General features: G+C 43.9%; 1 long non-coding RNA gene across 1 annotated transcript in view; it reads right to left on the bottom strand.

The window, feature by feature from the left end:
- Positions 1-502: 502 nt before the first annotated feature.
- The window catches only part of LOC310678755, a 28,693-nt gene continuing 12,109 nt past the window's right edge, over positions 503-17,086 (bottom strand). Inside the window, exon 3 of the long non-coding RNA XR_014511939.1 lies at positions 503-633. This is a non-coding gene — a long non-coding RNA (uncharacterized lncRNA). The remainder of the gene's footprint in view (positions 634-17,086) is intronic.

Genomic DNA, 17,086 nt, shown 5'->3' with positions numbered 1-17,086 from the left:
CAGAGCCAGAAAAAGTGGGCGATGATTAGCGTAGATCAAAGAAGAGTTGTGCAGATAGCAAATTTAAAGGAAGCTTTGATACAATTGTACTGACCTGAATGACTAGCCATTCTTATTTTCATTTGTAAGCAGTCTTGGGTCCCTGTCAGGGGAAAAGGTGGGGTATAAACATACAACAACAACAACAACAACAACAACATGATGTAATGATTGCCCCTGGTATGGATATAGAGGGCACATCAGGTTGTAGACTCCAGCACAATAGTAACCAGGTCTACTCAGAAGGAAGCCCTATTGAATTCAACAGGGCTTACTCCCAGATATGTTTGAGATTGTATTAAAGAGCAGTAGTGGGGAACCTCTGTCCCACAGGACAATCTTGACCCTCTAGGTGCTCCAATTTGGCCCATGAGACTATTTTATCAAAGCCACACCCACCTGTCAATCAGGCTACATCACTCCAATGGGCAGGTGATGTCAGCTGATGGGCAAAGCATGGGATTCAGTTCTGTGTTGGCTGCACATACCAGTTCCCTGCAGGAATTGTTTAGGATTTCAGTTCTGTTGAGTTTGGCTGCACAACTTGTTTCTCCTGTGTTGGATGCACAGTCGATGGATCAGCTTCAGTAGACACTGTTCTCAAAGAAGTGGGGACAAGATTGCCAAAGAATAATTTAAAGGCACATGGTGTTGTTGAGCTGCTGAATCCAAGCACATCTATACCCCTATAATGTCACTTCCAGACAACCTGCTTACTAGCATTCATCCTGATCTCCCTGCAGGGAGAGTAGACATTGAGTATTCATTCTGATTTGTTTACAGAGAAGGTAATGGTGTTGTGCCAAGCAAACTTCCCCCAAACCTTCAGGCACATTTTCCTGTCACTTTTTGCAAAAAGTCCAATTCTTAGGGGAAGTAGGTTTGTTGTGGAGGAGTCCCAACAACTTCTAGTAATCCAAATTATGGCTAGTAGCTGTAATATGGTTATTAGCGGCATAATGGCTATGAGCTATTCCCCATGTATTTGTCTAAAAAGGTAAAAGACCCCTGACAGTTAAGTCCAGTCACAAACGACTCTGGGGTTGCGACGCTCATCTCACTTTACAGGCCGAAGGAGCCGGCGTTTGTCTGCAGACAGTTTTTCCAGATCATGTGGCCAGCATGACTAAGCCACTTCTGGCACAACGGAACACTGAAACCAGAGCAGCACACGTAAACGCCGTTTACCTTCCCGCCAGAGCGGTACCTATTTATCTACTTGCACTTTTTGGCGTGCTTTTGAACTTGTAGGTTGGCAGGAGCAGGGACCAAGCAACGGGAGCTCACCTCGTTGCGGGGATTCGAACCGCCGACCTTCTGATCAGCAAGCCCAAGAGGCTCAGTGGTTTAGACCACAGCACCACCTATAAAGTCAACAAGGGGCCCAGCTACATATGACTTTGAAACATGTGGAGGATTTGCCTTGTCCTCCCATACCATCATCTCTACAAAGAAATCTGTCTTTTAAAGCTCCTATATGGCATGGGAGAACAGCTACCACTGGCACCTATGGAGGCTTTATGCACCTGCCAAGTAGCAGCTTCAGAGGGGCAATATTAATCACTATTGCAGGGTGGAAGGAAAGACCACCCCCCATCCCATTTATTTATGTATATACTGATTGATTGTGGAAAAAAGAAGAACCTCAAAGCGGTTCACAAAAAGAATAAAACAATGAGATTATCAGTAATCAGTAACAATGAAATCATCATTGGTCTGCTATGATTAGGGTCCCCAGCTGCTATCAGCTGTAGAAGAAAAACACACTCTTATGCCACTTGTTTAATGTCAAGTGTAATTTGACACTAGACTTCTGGTCACCACCACCTCTTGTAGCCACAAATTGCATATATTAAGTGTGAATTGGGTGAAAAAGTACTTTCATTAATGCCACTTAGAAAATAACATCCAATGTTATTTCCTGGCTTTAATTATACAGACACTTGCAATGCAGCATTATTAAGTTCATCTGCACGACATGCTAGTGTTTGGAGAATAAATGACCCATATTGAATTAGTTCTGATTACTAGAAGCAAAGAGGGTCTCTCATATAGCAGGCCACCTTGAACACAGTGCTGCCTCCTGTGGATTATCGCAGACAGTCCTGACTTGGAAGATGCAGACAGAAAGCAGACACAAGTCATTTCCTCTGCATTTGCGTAGCTGCATACCCTATACAGAGTTGCCTTGAAACTTATCCAAATGATATGAAGTCAGTAGAAGACTGCTGGGAGGTATCACATGGGAACAGATCCTCTTGTGACATTTCCTCTCCATCCTGCTTGTAGCTGGAGTGGAAATAATGGCAACTGCAGCCTTTTCTAGAGCGATCCTGACAGCTTTTTTGGCTGCCACAACTGGATGGAAATAACAACCCAGTTGCATAATGTTGATAAATTTCAAAGTGGATCTATTCATTTATTTAATTCCATTTGTGCATCACTTCCCATCAAATATCTGGAAGCGATCTTAAAAGAAAAACAATGGCACATTTTGATATATAAAAGCCATTAGAACAATTAAAAGACAATGACCAACACATTTATATGTAAGAAAGATAAAAACCCTTCCATGCATAAAAAGTAGGCACAGAGCTCTCACCCAACAACAATGGCTTCATTCCAGTGAAGGTGACATGCCTATGATCAGACTTTACTTTCTGATCTCTTAAAGAGATAAGAGTGTACATCAGAGTAGGAATGCTGGTGGCACTGTGGTCTAAACCACTGAGCCTCTTGGACTTGCCATATAGAAGGTCGGCAGTTCGAATCCCCATGACGGAGTTAGCTCCTGTTGCTCGGTCCCAGCTCCTGCCAACCTAGCAGTTCAAAAGCATGCCAGTGCAAGTAGATAAATAGGTACTGCTCCGGCGGGAAGGTAAATGGCGTTTCCGTGTGCTCTGGTTTCCATCACGGTGTTCTGTTGTGCCAGAAGCAGTTTAATCATGCTGGCTACATGACCCAGAAAGCTGTCTGTGGACAAACGCCGGCTCCCTCGGCCTGAAGCGAGATGAGCGCCACAACCCCATAGTCGCTTTGACTGGACTTAACTGTCAAGGGGTCCTTTGTCTCTACCATTTTTTTTCACACCTGGATCTCTGCTTCAAGCTGTTAATGATCTTGACAGCACCTATCCAAATCTACTCAGAAGTAAGTCCTATTGAATTCAGTGGGCCTTCCTCCTAGGATTAGCATTGAGGTTAGGATTGAAGTCTAAAGCAATAAAAGAAATTTGGTTTGGTTTGCATGATGCATGCCTACTTTGTTTACACTTCAAATGTAATAAGCAGCCTGAAATATAATTGTCCTTCAACATTTGTGCTTCTCTTAATTTTGCTGCACATTTCTCCAACAAAAAAGTGTATATTAGGGAAAGCATGCATTTAAAATGTTCACATTAGTGAAAAACAGCATACAAAATACATTATATTAGGAGAAATGACTTGCAGAAATGTGTATATTAGAAGAAATGCAGACAAAAAGTCTGATTGAATTTTTATGATTCTTTTGAAAAACTAATCTAATGCAGAAATGTAGCTAACAGAATTTAAGACTGGAAAAAATTAGACATCACAAGAAACTGAAACTGATGGAACTACCCGTCCCTAGACAAAATTGAAGGTAGTGTCAGAAAGTCTTGTGGTCTCTATCATTACAATTTTGGGTACCCCTCAACTGTCCCTGGAAAATTGGACATCCCATTTTTCACGCTAGGGAATGGCAGCCAGTTTGGGTGCCGCAACCTTGTGCCATGGGTGTGCAGTCATGTGACTTGCCTGGGAGTGCTCCCCAGATTTTGACCTGGACATGTTGGAGGGTATGACTTATGTTCATATATTATCTTTATCCAGTGATTGTTTCATAAAGTCCATTAACACACATTGAAGAGTAACAACAAATGGGCTTTCTTTTTCTTTCAAGGCAGACAGGAAAATAAGAGAATATCCATCCCTTATTCAGGCTGACTGCAATCTCTGGTGTTCTCACATTCAAATGGTTGTGATTTTTGAATGGCAGATGTAAATGTAGGTTTACTTCCACTGACGATGACCCTTGAGTTATTATAGCTGATCGATTTGAAGGCATGACCATCTAGGTGTCTTTTTTGGCCTTTAGGGCAATCTAATCTGTATTAGATTAATACGTGCTTGGTTTGGGGGGGCAGGGCTTTTTTTAAAAAAAGAAAAGAAAAACAGACTTTTTGTTTTGTTTTGCAGACAGGAAGAACTCAGCCAACATGTCAGCTCTGCAGGAAAGCACAGCGGGGGATTTTCAAAGGGAACGGGACAGTTCGAAACAGACTTTGTGCTTCTCATTCCCTGAGACCCTTCACCTATCAATCTGCGCCTTAATCTCTACATGAAATACACAAATAAACACAGTGATGATCCTCTGTCCCAAAACCAGACAAACGCCCTTCACTTTTCCTGCCCCCTTTCCTCACTAATCTTGCCGGAGTCAAACTCTCTCAAGACTCATCAGAAGAAATGTAGACTAGCAAATGAAAACTTCCAGCCTGAACGGTTTAGCCAGGGTATCCATGTCGCAAATCTCATTAAATTGCACCGTGGAAGAAGCCGTGCGCACCTAGCGCTGGGAATAAAATGGGAATGAAGGCAATCAATCACCGCCAAGTCACTGCAGCCGCTCTCCCATTCCCGTTCCCAGTGGCTCCATTGCAATCATGCTAGACACCAGGTTAGCCTGCACACAATTAGAAGGTTATTGGAGGCATTCAAAAATGCACCAGAGGGGATCATCATTGCACACTAGGTTAGTTAAGTTCCTGTTATTAATGAATGATTGGAGCCCTCATTGAGCGTGGTAGACAGAGGGGTAGATTACAATTTTTGCATCAACTTCTTGCAACAACGTCTCTGAGACTCATTGCTTCCAGATTCATATTGCTTATTTGGAATACATCTGCCCCCTGTACTGTTAGCCTACTCTGTCAAGTTATTATTGAGTTCTGAAAACCTGCTGATACACAAAGAACATTCTTGATCTTGGAAAAAGCAACAGTTCCCTGTTCCTAGGCAGAGATGCTTGTCCCAATGGCTGAAATTGAAACCTCCCCCTAGCGGGAACAGGAAAAACTACAGTGTAGCCTGTTTCAATACGAAACTAAACACATATCTAAAAATAACTTTGGGGTCAGGCTCCATGTCCTCAATCTGTTACAGTGGTGCTTCAGGTTGCAGACTCCGCTAACCCAGAAATAGTACCTCAGGTTAAGAACTTTGCTTCAGGATGAGAACAGAAATCGCGTGGTGGCGACACAGTGGCAGCAGGAGGTCCCATTAGCTAAAGTGGTACCTCAGGTTAAGAACTGTTTTGGGTTAAGAACAGACCTCCAGAATGAATTAAGTTCTTAACCCGAGGTACCACTGTATATGGCAATGTACCTGCGGCAGCAAAGCCTCACCACAAACAGCACATGCAAGCTTTCCTAAGAGCCTTCCCCAGGGTTCTCATGTTGAATTGCCTTCACTTTATAACAGTAAACTCTGGCTAAAACATCGTCATATTTTTTTGCAGGGTATGTCTCTTCAGTACAAATAGGATTTCACAATCCTATAATGGAAACATTTAGAGGAGGCAGTAAAAGGATATCATATGCAGACCATTGTCAACTTCTGGGTGTTTTGGTTTTTTCCTGTGGACTTGGGGGTAGCGGGGATTGGTTGCCAGACCCCAAGTAAAGGCCACAGGGGGCAGACTGATTATAGGCGTGGTGTGTATTTGGACATGGGGGTGGGAAAATGGGGGAACACAAACAGCAAAATTAATACTGTTTAGTCTGGGCAGAACTTCTTGAAACAGAAGAAGAAGAAGAAGAAGAAGAAGAAGAAGAAGAAGAAGAAGAAGAAGAAGAAGAAGAAGAGTTTGGATTTGATATCCCGCATTTCACTCCCTTTAAGGGAGTTTCAAAGCGGCTAACAGAGCATCACTAATAATTATTTAGCAGAGAAAATAAGAACTGACAACTATTTAGAATACTGCTACTTAGATCCTGTTCAAAGAAACTGTTTAAAATAGCAGCTAGTTTACTGTTTTAATGAAAGTGGAAGGACCCGTAGTCCCACAATCCATCGGGGTGATGGATGTTGCTGGGCATTTCCAGACTTTTGCTGTCTTCAGGTGGGATTCAATCACACACTGCCAAATACAAGTATATTTGATTGGGAAATCTTGTGCGACAAAAGATTTCTGCGACAAACCCACTTCCCCAAGTGACCAGCCTTTTTGCGAAAAGGAAAGTAGCAGCAAAATGCACTGGGAAGTGTGGAACGACACTTGCAAACACCACATTACCTCCGTTCATACATATCTGAATGAATGCTCAGAAACAGCCAGAGTTGTCTTGCAACCTTGCAAACCAATCAGGGTAACACTCACGAAGAGGTCGCATGGTAGCATATCCAGGAACAATTGGAGAGCCACTGATTGGTTACCTACTGCAAAGTTTTATGCCCGCTCTTACTGTTATGATAAAATGGATGAAGACAACTCTGTATTCAGAAAGTACTTTTGAGACATAATCTATCCAAGACTGAGAACAAATAAGGAGTCCCCCCCACCCCACTTTGGACAATTATGTTTTTGTTAAGCATTTGTAATATATTCAAAGGCACCTGCAGGTTCTTTTGAGAATCGGTTCTTTGTTATGATAATGAAAACACCTTGAAACTAAGAAAAAAAATCTCTTTTAGTTCGAAAAGTAATTTGTGTGTTCTGTGGCGTGCATATGATGGCTGTTGTGTACAGATTTAGCAAATGTAGCCCTTAAAGAGGGAGAATCAAAATTTATCTCTTGATTTTTAAAGGAACAGTTTTACAGTGGCACATTTTATTAAAGTTTAGTTAGATAATATAGAGCAGAGGTGGGCAGAAGGTAGATCCCCGGGTGATTTGTGTTAGATCACCAAGGATTTCTGATTCCCTATTAGTTAACAATAGCAGCAACTTATAAATCACAGGTGAGTAACCTGTAGCCCTCCAGATGTTATTGGTATGAAGCAACTAGGATCTTAATCTATTTTTTGTGGGATGTGAAACATAGAGCAGTCAAATACAACATTCCTAGAGTGGACATAAAAAGGGGATGTCTGGACCAGCCAGTTGGGCTCAGACAGACTTCCTTTACATGTGACCAGAGGTGGGCGTGGCTTCATCTGTGCAGGTGACAAAATAGCACAGAGGAGGCAGCCATCTCTCTCCCTTACTCCAGTCCTTGAAGAAGCAACATCTGCTTAGCCTGAGATGCTAGACCAGTGCTAGTTTTGAGGAAGCCTTGGGCTAGGTGCCATTTGGGGTTCCTCCAGCACATCCCTGGTGCTCCTCTGATACTATCCTAGTGGATTCCACAAAGAGAGCTTACCAGGGGACAGAGGAGGTAGATGCTGACACCTGCCAGGATTATAGCAGTGGCTGCACCTTTGGGCTGAAGCAATTTTCTTGCCATTTACCCCCAACCGCTTCCGCTTATTAACAAATAATTTATGCGTAAATGCTGATTGTTTTCCCAACTTCACATTCAGCTGCAATCTTGCTTGCTCATCTGTTACTCACCAGTGATTTGTTCTTGGGGGTACATTATACTGATTCTCATTCTCCCCTGAATAATGGAGTGCTTTTGAGCAGGGAAATTTCACAATGCTACAATGCTGTGCTTTGCTGTTAAATTCTATTTTTTTAAAAAATGCAGGCTTTTAAGTATATGAGACAAAATGTACAAGACATTTTCTCTCTCTCTCTCTCTCTGTGTGTGTGTGTGTGTGTGTGTGTGTGTGTGTGTTTAGCAGAATGTTCACATATTCAGCCATGGTGCTTTAAATTACTTTAGTGTGCTGAGATTTGTAGGGGGAAATTGGCAGTTATGCCATTGCACCTGCTGAAGGAAATGTGCCCTGAGATACATTCTCAGTGGGCTGCTGTACACTCAATTTCAACCAAAATGTGGTAGAGACCAGCTGGGACTGTACCATTTCAGAATTCATAATGAAATGCTTTCCCTCCCAGCTTTATGAGAAGCTGGAATGTGAAGCAACAAGAGTTCTCGACTAGATTTCTTCATGGCACCCTAGTTTGCAGGAAATGTTTCTTTTACATTTAGGAGCATTTGATCATGTGACACACACCCCCCCCGTCCTGAAATGGTACAACCCTAAGAGGACTGAACATTGGGGAAAAGAGAGGCGTGCAAATCATTATTAATGGAGGGGGTTATTCATTTGTTTGTTTGTTTAGCTATTGTCTCTGGTTGTACACAGTTATTAGAGGGATGTGAGCTGATCTTAACCTTAGAAGGCTATGTCCCTGGGTATGTAAGTGGGGATCTTCCTTCAGTACTTGCTGTTTTGTATCCATGAGTTGAGAACAGAGATAAGCAAATTTGTCCATGGGGATTTATCCCAGTTTCTCATTTTCCCAGTCTTAAATTCAGTTCTCTACATTTCCATATGAGTTTGTGATTCTTTTCTAAGTCCTCATAAAAACTTATTACCATTTTAGTGCAAATTTCTCCTAATGCACACATTTTTCTATGCAATTTTGCCCAATACACACATTTTTGCAAACCAGTGTCTTCTATTATACTGCATCTTTGCATGCTATTTTACTAAGCTATGCAGTTTTATGCACACACTCCCTCAGTATATGCATTTTTGCATATAGGCTGTAAACTGCAATGCAAAATTCAGGAAAGCGTGGATTTCAAAAGATAGTTGTGTTTCCCTTGGGATATTGTTCTGGAAAGTGCTCATTATACGGTTAACCTTTAAAACTGAACGGAATCAAATTCCTCCCCAATCTCTGAGTGAGACTAGAAACCTTAGGTTATGTCATTCACTTATTCCTTCGCTAAAATAGTTCTCTTCAAAGCTCTTCAAGATGGCTTAGAGCATTAAAAAACTAGATGTGTGCTTAAAAAACAATATCAACACAATCAATAAACCAGAAGTGAAACAATGCAGGAGTGCTACTTGGCCCCACGGTGTGGGTGCCTGGGGCCATGGGTGTCATGCACCATGCAGGGCCCTGGCACTGAAATTTGTGGGTGCCCGGCCCCTTCATGAGGAATTTTGTGGGTGCTTGGGCACCCGGGGCCCCAGGCAGTTGGCACCTATGATATGGTTACCAGATTTTTTTCAAAATGAATCTGGGGACACGTTTTTGTTTTGTTTTTAAGCTGAGTAGCAACAGGGAGTCAGTAGTGGGGATGGTGAGGCAAAAGACCCTGGGCCCAAGCACACATGCAAAGCCCTTCTTTCACACCCTGTGAAACATAAATGCTCAGAGTTTTAAAAAAACTGGGCAATGGCCACCCGCCCGCATCTCCCAAGCTTCCCCCAATCAGTCAAAACAAAGGGGGAAGGGGGCAGGAGATCTGTACCGCCAGACATCCCTGGTTCCCCTTTGGCAGTGGCTGTGGCAGTGGCAGTCAGCAGCCTGGAGCCAGCCTGGTAGCGCAGTTGACTCTGGCTGGCGAGCAGCTCCTGAAGCCAGCCAGAGCCAACTGTGCTACCAGGCTGCCTCTGGGCTGCTGAGGCTGACGCTGCCACGTTTCCCGGGGACAGATTTGCAAATCTGGGGACATTCCGGGGACAGATTTGCAAATCCGGGGACTGTCCCCGGCAACTGGGGAGTCTGGTAACCCTAACCTATGATACAATGGCTCAGTGGCCAGGATGGAGAGTGAAATGAACACCCCATCACCATTACAACAGCCCAGAGAGCCCCAGCTATCCTGTGGGATAAAGAAATCTTAACATGCCATTGCAAACCCATCAACAGGAGATGGCTCTCTCCCCGGAGGAATTTTCAGCAAAATCATTTGTATCAGTTGTGTCATTCAGGGCATGTATTCTCTTAATTAGTATCTCAGACAAAGTCATTGTCCATAGGCTTTATTTCCATTGTGTGATGTGAAGATGATCAAGTCCTTTCCTTTTGTAGTTTCATAATGGCAAATGGTTTTTAGCAAATAAGTTTGAGCTACTGAGTGGCTGGTTGGCCTGGAGTTGGGTTACGGTTGAAAATGGCAGCCCATATGGAGTTTCCCCTGCCCTCCCCCCATAATACAGAGGCGGCAATCCTATACCCACTTATTTAGAAGAAACTCAGTGCTGCTCAGTACAGCTCACTTCAGAGTAGACATGATACCTGGCTGATCATAACACGCTCACACCATTCATTTGCCCACACCTGCCATGCATTGTTTGATGCCACTGGCAAAAGTATGGATTGGAAACACAAAATGTGATGATGTTAGAATGTAGGTGCAAAGGAGGACATGTTCCTTGCCTGGTGTAGTGACTCATTTGGGTCAGAGAGCTGCTCAGGGAGTCAGTGGACTGTCCCATTGATTTCAAAGGATCTTAAGTATGTAATGGGCTTACTTTTGGTTGGATTTTTACATCAAGGTGACTTTAAGGGTTAAAGCTTCTCTGGTCAGCAATATAAATGGCAATAAAGAAGCTGCCAGGATGCAAGAGTTCTGTGACTAGGATGTTCATCAGTATGGAAATCTTGAGGACTCAACCCTCCTCCCTTAAGGCCTTGCAGAAAATAGGCCAGGCAAGGGGAATAGGTGGGTTGTTCAGACTCAATCAAGAAAGCAGACCACAGTTATGACTCACTGGTTACATTGCCGCTGAGTCATACTGAGCTCTGCAGTGTTAGCACCGCATAAACAAAGGACAGCTAAGGGAACAGAACTGCTTGAAATGAAGAGCTGAGCCTTTCTTGTTTCTCTGGTAAGTTAAAAAAGGCAAGGAAGAATTACGCCAAGGTAGACCCCTCCAGATGTCATTGGATGACGACACCCACCATCCCTGACCATCCTGGCTGGATTTGGAGCCCAAAAAGATCTGGATAGCACTGTATTGGCTATTCTTTTTACCATAGCATTTACATCAGAAAAGCAGGCTTGGGGAACTGTAGCCCTCCAGGTGTGGTTGGACTTTAATCAGGGCTGATTAAACCCACTAAGTAAAACATTAGCAAACCACATATTTCATGGAACTTTGAAGTGTCAGGCATAGCTCTAATGGCTTTAGCCCAAACGTAGCAGAGTTTTCCTGCACAGCGAAGAAGCTAGTTGAGGTGGAAATGACTAGTCAGCTAGACTCAGAATAACTATTTACAGGATTTATTAAAAAGGGAAAAGAAAACAGCAGAGTTTCTGCATACAAAACAAAGCAAAATAAATCCTTTCTTTCTCTCTCTCTCTCAACCATACACAGCACTCCTACTCCTAACACACCCAACACACCAAACTGTGCTAGCATTCCTAGATAACTGAGTTGAGTGCTGGTCGTTAACCAATCAGAGTAAGCAGTTTCTAGGTCAAGCAGACCTTGGCTTTCTGCCAAGAGTAAATTGACACTGCCTTGAGTTAATTGTGTGAAGCCAGAATCTGTAAGTTTCCATGAGAATCAATTAACAGAAACTGAACACCCCCTCACAGATTCTGCTGGATAATTAACATCAAACAACACCTATGTAGGAGATTATTTTTCCAGCAAACCTAAACTCTTGCACATTTGCTTGTTCTTTATCTTTGCCAATGGTTTAGTTAATACATCTGCTACATTTTCTTCACTTGATACATAAGTACATGTGATTATATTGTCCTGTACACAGCAACGTACATTTTGGTATTTTACAGAGATATGTTTGGAACGCGATTTGAAACCCTCTGTTTTACTTAAGGTTATACAAGCCTGATTATCAATGTAAACTTGTACTGGTTCTCCACAATTTACATTTAAATCTGCTAACAACTGCTTGAAATAAATCACCTCGTTGCACAATTCACTCAATGCGGCGTACTCTGATTCCGTTGATGACACACTTACAATGTCTTGCTTGCGTGACCGCCAGCTGATTAAAGCTCCACCGACCATTATGACTAGTCCTGTGACAGATTTTCTATCTGGCAAATTTCCCCAGTCACTATCACAATAGCAAACCAACATTTCATCCTCTGAAGAATTTAATTGTAACATATAGCCAATTGTCTGTTTGAGGTATCTCAGAACTTGCTTTACCCCTTTCCAGGCATTTAGTGTGGGTTTTGAGACCAATCTACTTAATATGCCTACTGCGTAGCTAATATCAGGTCTGGACCACTGTGCTAGATACAATAAACTTCCAATTACAGAATGATATACATCAGGATGTTCAAATTCAGGACTCTCATCTATATGAAGTGTTTTTATGAAACCTGGATCCATAGGCACCACTGCCCTTTTGCAATCCTGCATCCTGTATGTAGTCAGTAGTTGTTTAACTTTGTTCTGCTGACTAATTAGGCAACTGCCATCTTGGGCCCAGCACACTTCCAACCCTAGATATGTCCTAACCGGGCCTAAGTCTTTCATTTTGAACTTACTGGACAATTGTTTGGCAAACCTTTTAGTTTGTTTATCAGTTTTGCAAGCATACAATACATCATCTACATAAATCAGACAAAACTCTTGATCACTGCCTGTACCACGTACATAAACACAATTGTCAGCTGTACTCTGCTTGAAACCAAATGACACTAAGGCCTCATGGAAACATTTGTTCCAAGATCTTGCAGCCTGTTTGAGACCATATAGAGCTTTGTTTAATTTCAACACTCTATTGGAACCTGTCTCATAACCAGGCGGTTCGGCTAGATACAGGTCTTCTGATATTGATGCATGTAAATATGCAGTCTGGATATCAAAATGGTTTAACAGGAGTTTTCTCTTTGCTCCAAGCGTTAGAATCAGCCTTACACTTTCCGCCTTAGCAGTAGGGGAAAAAGTCTCGTCATAATCTTTTCCAGGCCTCTGAGAGTATCCTTGAGCCACTAAACGAGCTTTGTATTTGTACTTTCCTGTCACCAGAGGTTTAAGTTTGTACACCCACCTGCAGCCTACAATCTTTGCCCCCTCAGGCGCTGCTACTGGTGTAAAGACCTTGTGCTCATTCAGAGAGGACATCTCTTCCTCCATTGCCTGTTTCCAGAGCTCTGCCTCCTCTTTTGGCAACTTTAACACCTCCTGGAAACTCTTGGGCTCTGCAATTACACTAAACACATTTGCAGTATCCGGAGAAAAACGCACCGGAGGCACTCCTTTGTTTTGTCTTTTAGATCTTCTGGGAGAAAATTTTTCTTCTGACCCACTTTCCTCCTCAGAACTACGACCTCTCTTTTGTTGCTTAGCAACTGGTCTCTGGCTAATTCCACTTTCTTGAGAGCTCTTATCTGAACTTTCCTCACCCTCAGACTCTGATTCTCTATGTTTACCTTCAGAGTCATGAAGCTCCTGAGAAGGTTCAAACCAAACCTCAGTATTGGCATGTAGTCTCTCCCAGCCACTATGTTCACAAAAACTGGCATTCCTGGAGATCACAATGCCATTTGTCCCTTCAGCAAAGCGGAAACCTTTCCCCAGCTCCTGGTAACCCACAAACACTAACTGTTTGGTCTTAGGATCTCCCTTCTTTCTCATTTGTTTTGGAATTAATACCCAGGCTTTTGATCCAAACACATGCAAATGGTCAATTTTGGGTTTTTTGTGAAACAATTTAAAGTACGGAGTTGTACCTATTGTTTGATGAAAGAGCCTATTTTGGAGATAACACGCGGTGAGCATGCTCTCCCCCCAATAAGACATGGGCAAATCAGCATCATCAAGCATGGCAAACATCATATCTTGTAAAGATCTATGTTTTCGCTCTGCAACGCCATTCTCCTCTGGGGAAAAAGCGTTCGTTTTTCTATGCCCAATGCCACGCTTTTGTAACCAATCTCTAAAAGCATTTGACATAAATTCGCCACCTCTGTCCGTCTGAATCCTTTTGAGTTTAATGGACAGAAATCTTTCCACAGATGCCACCCAGCCTTTAAACTTAGTGAACACGTCACCCTTATTCTTCATGGGAAAAACCCAAGAGTAACGTGTGGCGTCATCCACAATTGTTAATGAAAAACGCGATCCACCCCTGCTTACAGGAAATGGACCAATTACATCCATGTGAACCAGCTGTAGCGGTGACTCACTAACTCTGTCACTTCTGGGGTAAGAGACTCTGTGGGTTTTAACCTTTTTACAAACATTACAATCAAGGTACTTGTTACAACTCTTTAAATCACCCCCATCAGCCAATTCAGACATTTTTAGTACACTTTTCCAGCAAGCATGCCCCATTTTCCTATGCAATAAGTGCACACAGTTGTCATGTATAGCTTTGTTATTCACTGCAGGCTGAGATTTACTGACTACTGCTGCAACTTGAGATCCTGCTTTAAGCCAAAACAAGCCTCCCTCTGACTTAGCAGTGCCTAAAATCTCACCAGCCTTCTTAATAATGCAACTGTCTCCTTCAAAATACACTTTAAACCCAGCTTTTAGCAAACAATCTACAGACATCAGATTATTCCTTAATGAAGGTACATAAAGTACATTTTGCAGGCATTCACGAAGACAAGGAACAAAAACTGCACCCCCCGAAATCACTTCGGAAGTACTTCCGTCTGCTAGAGTCACCTGGCTGCGCTGTGCTGAGTTCTTGGAAACAAACAATTCATCTGAATTTACGATGTGCCGAGACGCTCCTGAATCGACCACCCAGACAGCTTGTTTCTCATCAGCAATCTTGACCTCTGCGGTCACCAGCTGAGCCGACTGTTTTCGTTTGAAGAATTTCTTTTTACGCTGCTGCTGCTGCTGATCTCGTCTCTGCTCCTGCACCGGCCACTGAGACTTGACCAACTCCGGACATTGTCGTTTTAGATGCGCTGAAGACCCACATCGGAAACAACGCCTAACAGCAAACGCTGACTCCTCACCGGTACGCTGCTTTTGCGTCACCTCTGGCACGGCATGAAAACTCCTTCCAAACCGCCCGCCTGTAGAAGCCTCTGCAGCAAACGACCTTTCTTGCCTCTTCTGCCATTCTTCAATCAAACGCCCAGTGACATAACTGACTGATAAATCACGCTCCTGTAAACCTTCTAGAGACAAAACTAAATTATCCCAGCTTTCCGGGAGAGAACTCAAAATAATAGCCACCTTCTCCTCCTGGTCTAACGCACAGTCTCTTTCCTGTAGCGCAGTAAACTTTAACTGTAAACTGTGTAGGTGTTCCTGCATTGTAACCCCAGGCTGTAACATTGCCTTGTACAATGCCTTGCGAATGAACAGCTTGGAAACCGCTGTCTCACGCACATGGAGTTCTTTAAGTGCTTGCCACACACCTCTAGCTGTCTTGATTCCCCTCACATACGGCAACTGGGAATCTTCCAGCCCCAAGACAATTGTGGCCCTTGCTCTTTGGTCTTTATCGAGGTCTTCATCATCAGGCTTCGCAGGAAACTTACTCACCACTTGCCAGAGACGATCCCTCTGCAGCACTGCCTGCATGCGTTCCGACCACAGCAAGTAATTGGAGTCATTCAGACGCTCAAAAGCCATCTGAACTGGTTGTGAGGCCATCTTGAGAGCGATGTCCCTGGAACCCGGAACCAGCTACTCACGACCACCGAGAGAGAAAACAGGAACCACAGCAACCAGCATTCACACGCTGCGTCTGTTGTCCTTGTGTCCACTGCGTCACCAGCTCACAACAGTCAGGAACCAGCCAGTGTCCATCTGCTGCACCAACAGGAACAACAACTTCTGGAACTACTGGAACTACTGGAACCAACACCGTTGATGCTGACACCACCACAACTCAGGCTGGCAGCACAATACCCATAACCTCATGGAACTTTGAAGTGTCAGGCATAGCTCTAATGGCTTTAGCCCAAACGTAGCAGAGTTTTCCTGCACAGCGAAGAAGCTAGTTGAGGTGGAAATGACTAGTCAGCTAGACTCAGAATAACTATTTACAGGATTTATTAAAAAGGGAAAAGAAAACAGCAGAGTTTCTGCATACAAAACAAAGCAAAATAAATCCTTTCTTTCTCTCTCTCTCTCAACCATACACAGCACTCCTACTCCTAACACACCCAACACACCAAACTGTGCTAGCATTCCTAGATAACTGAGTTGAGTGCTGGTCGTTAACCAATCAGAGTAAGCAGTTTCTAGGTCAAGCAGACCTTGGCTTTCTGCCAAGAGTAAATTGACACTGCCTTGAGTTAATTGTGTGAAGCCAGAATCTGTAAGTTTCCATGAGAATCAATTAACAGAAACTGAACAATATTAGCAGCACCATTTTATGCACATACACTCAGAGACATGTCCCCACCATGTTCAACAGAGCTGACTCGTAGGTAGGTGTGCCCATCAAACATCATTTTAAAGGTAAAGGTAAAGGTAAAGGTACCCCTGCCCGTACGGGCCAGTCTTGACAGACTCTAGGGTTGTGCGCCCATCTCACTCAAAGAGGCCGGGGGCCAGCGCTGTCCGAAGACACTTCCGGGTCACGTGGCCAGCGTGACATCGCTGCTCTGGCGAGCCAGAGCCGCACACGGAAACGCCGTTTACCTTCCCGCTAGTAAGCGGTCCCTATTTATCTACTTGCACCCGAGAGTGCTTTCGAACTGCTAGGTTGGCAGGCGCTGGGACCGAGCAACGGGAGCGCACCCCGCCACGGGGATTCGAACCGCCGACCTTTCGATCGGCAAGCCCTAGGTGCTGAGGCTTTAACCCACAGCGCCACCCGCGTCCCCTAAACATCATTTTATTGTACATCTATGATGATTTCGGTTCATGGTAGTATTGGGGAAGTTACATTCGACCCCAGTTGCAACACTGTTTGCATCTGCAATAGTTAGGCTTCAGGCAATTGCAATATGGCAAAGGGGGGGGGGTCCTTGGAAGGGAATTGCAAAGTCTGGGCACAGTTTTCTCTGGGGGGGAAACCCACATGCTAGTTCAGCCTTAGTGTGAGCTCCTGGAGCCTGGGGCAGGCATGCATGTGTGCCAGGGGGTATGCACACACTGGGGGCGGGGCACGGAGTGCAAAGGGTGAAGGATCCACTCATGACACCCCAGCCCTTGCCACTGACCCCGGTGGAGCGACCCTGCCCCACACTGAAGCCAAGTAGGGCTGTGCTGTG

Source organism: Podarcis tiliguerta, assembly GCF_965153285.1.
Source record: "Podarcis tiliguerta genome assembly, chromosome: 5".
NCBI classification, from domain to species: domain Eukaryota; kingdom Metazoa; phylum Chordata; class Lepidosauria; order Squamata; family Lacertidae; genus Podarcis; species Podarcis tiliguerta.
This window is presented reverse-complemented; position numbering and strand designations above follow the sequence as displayed.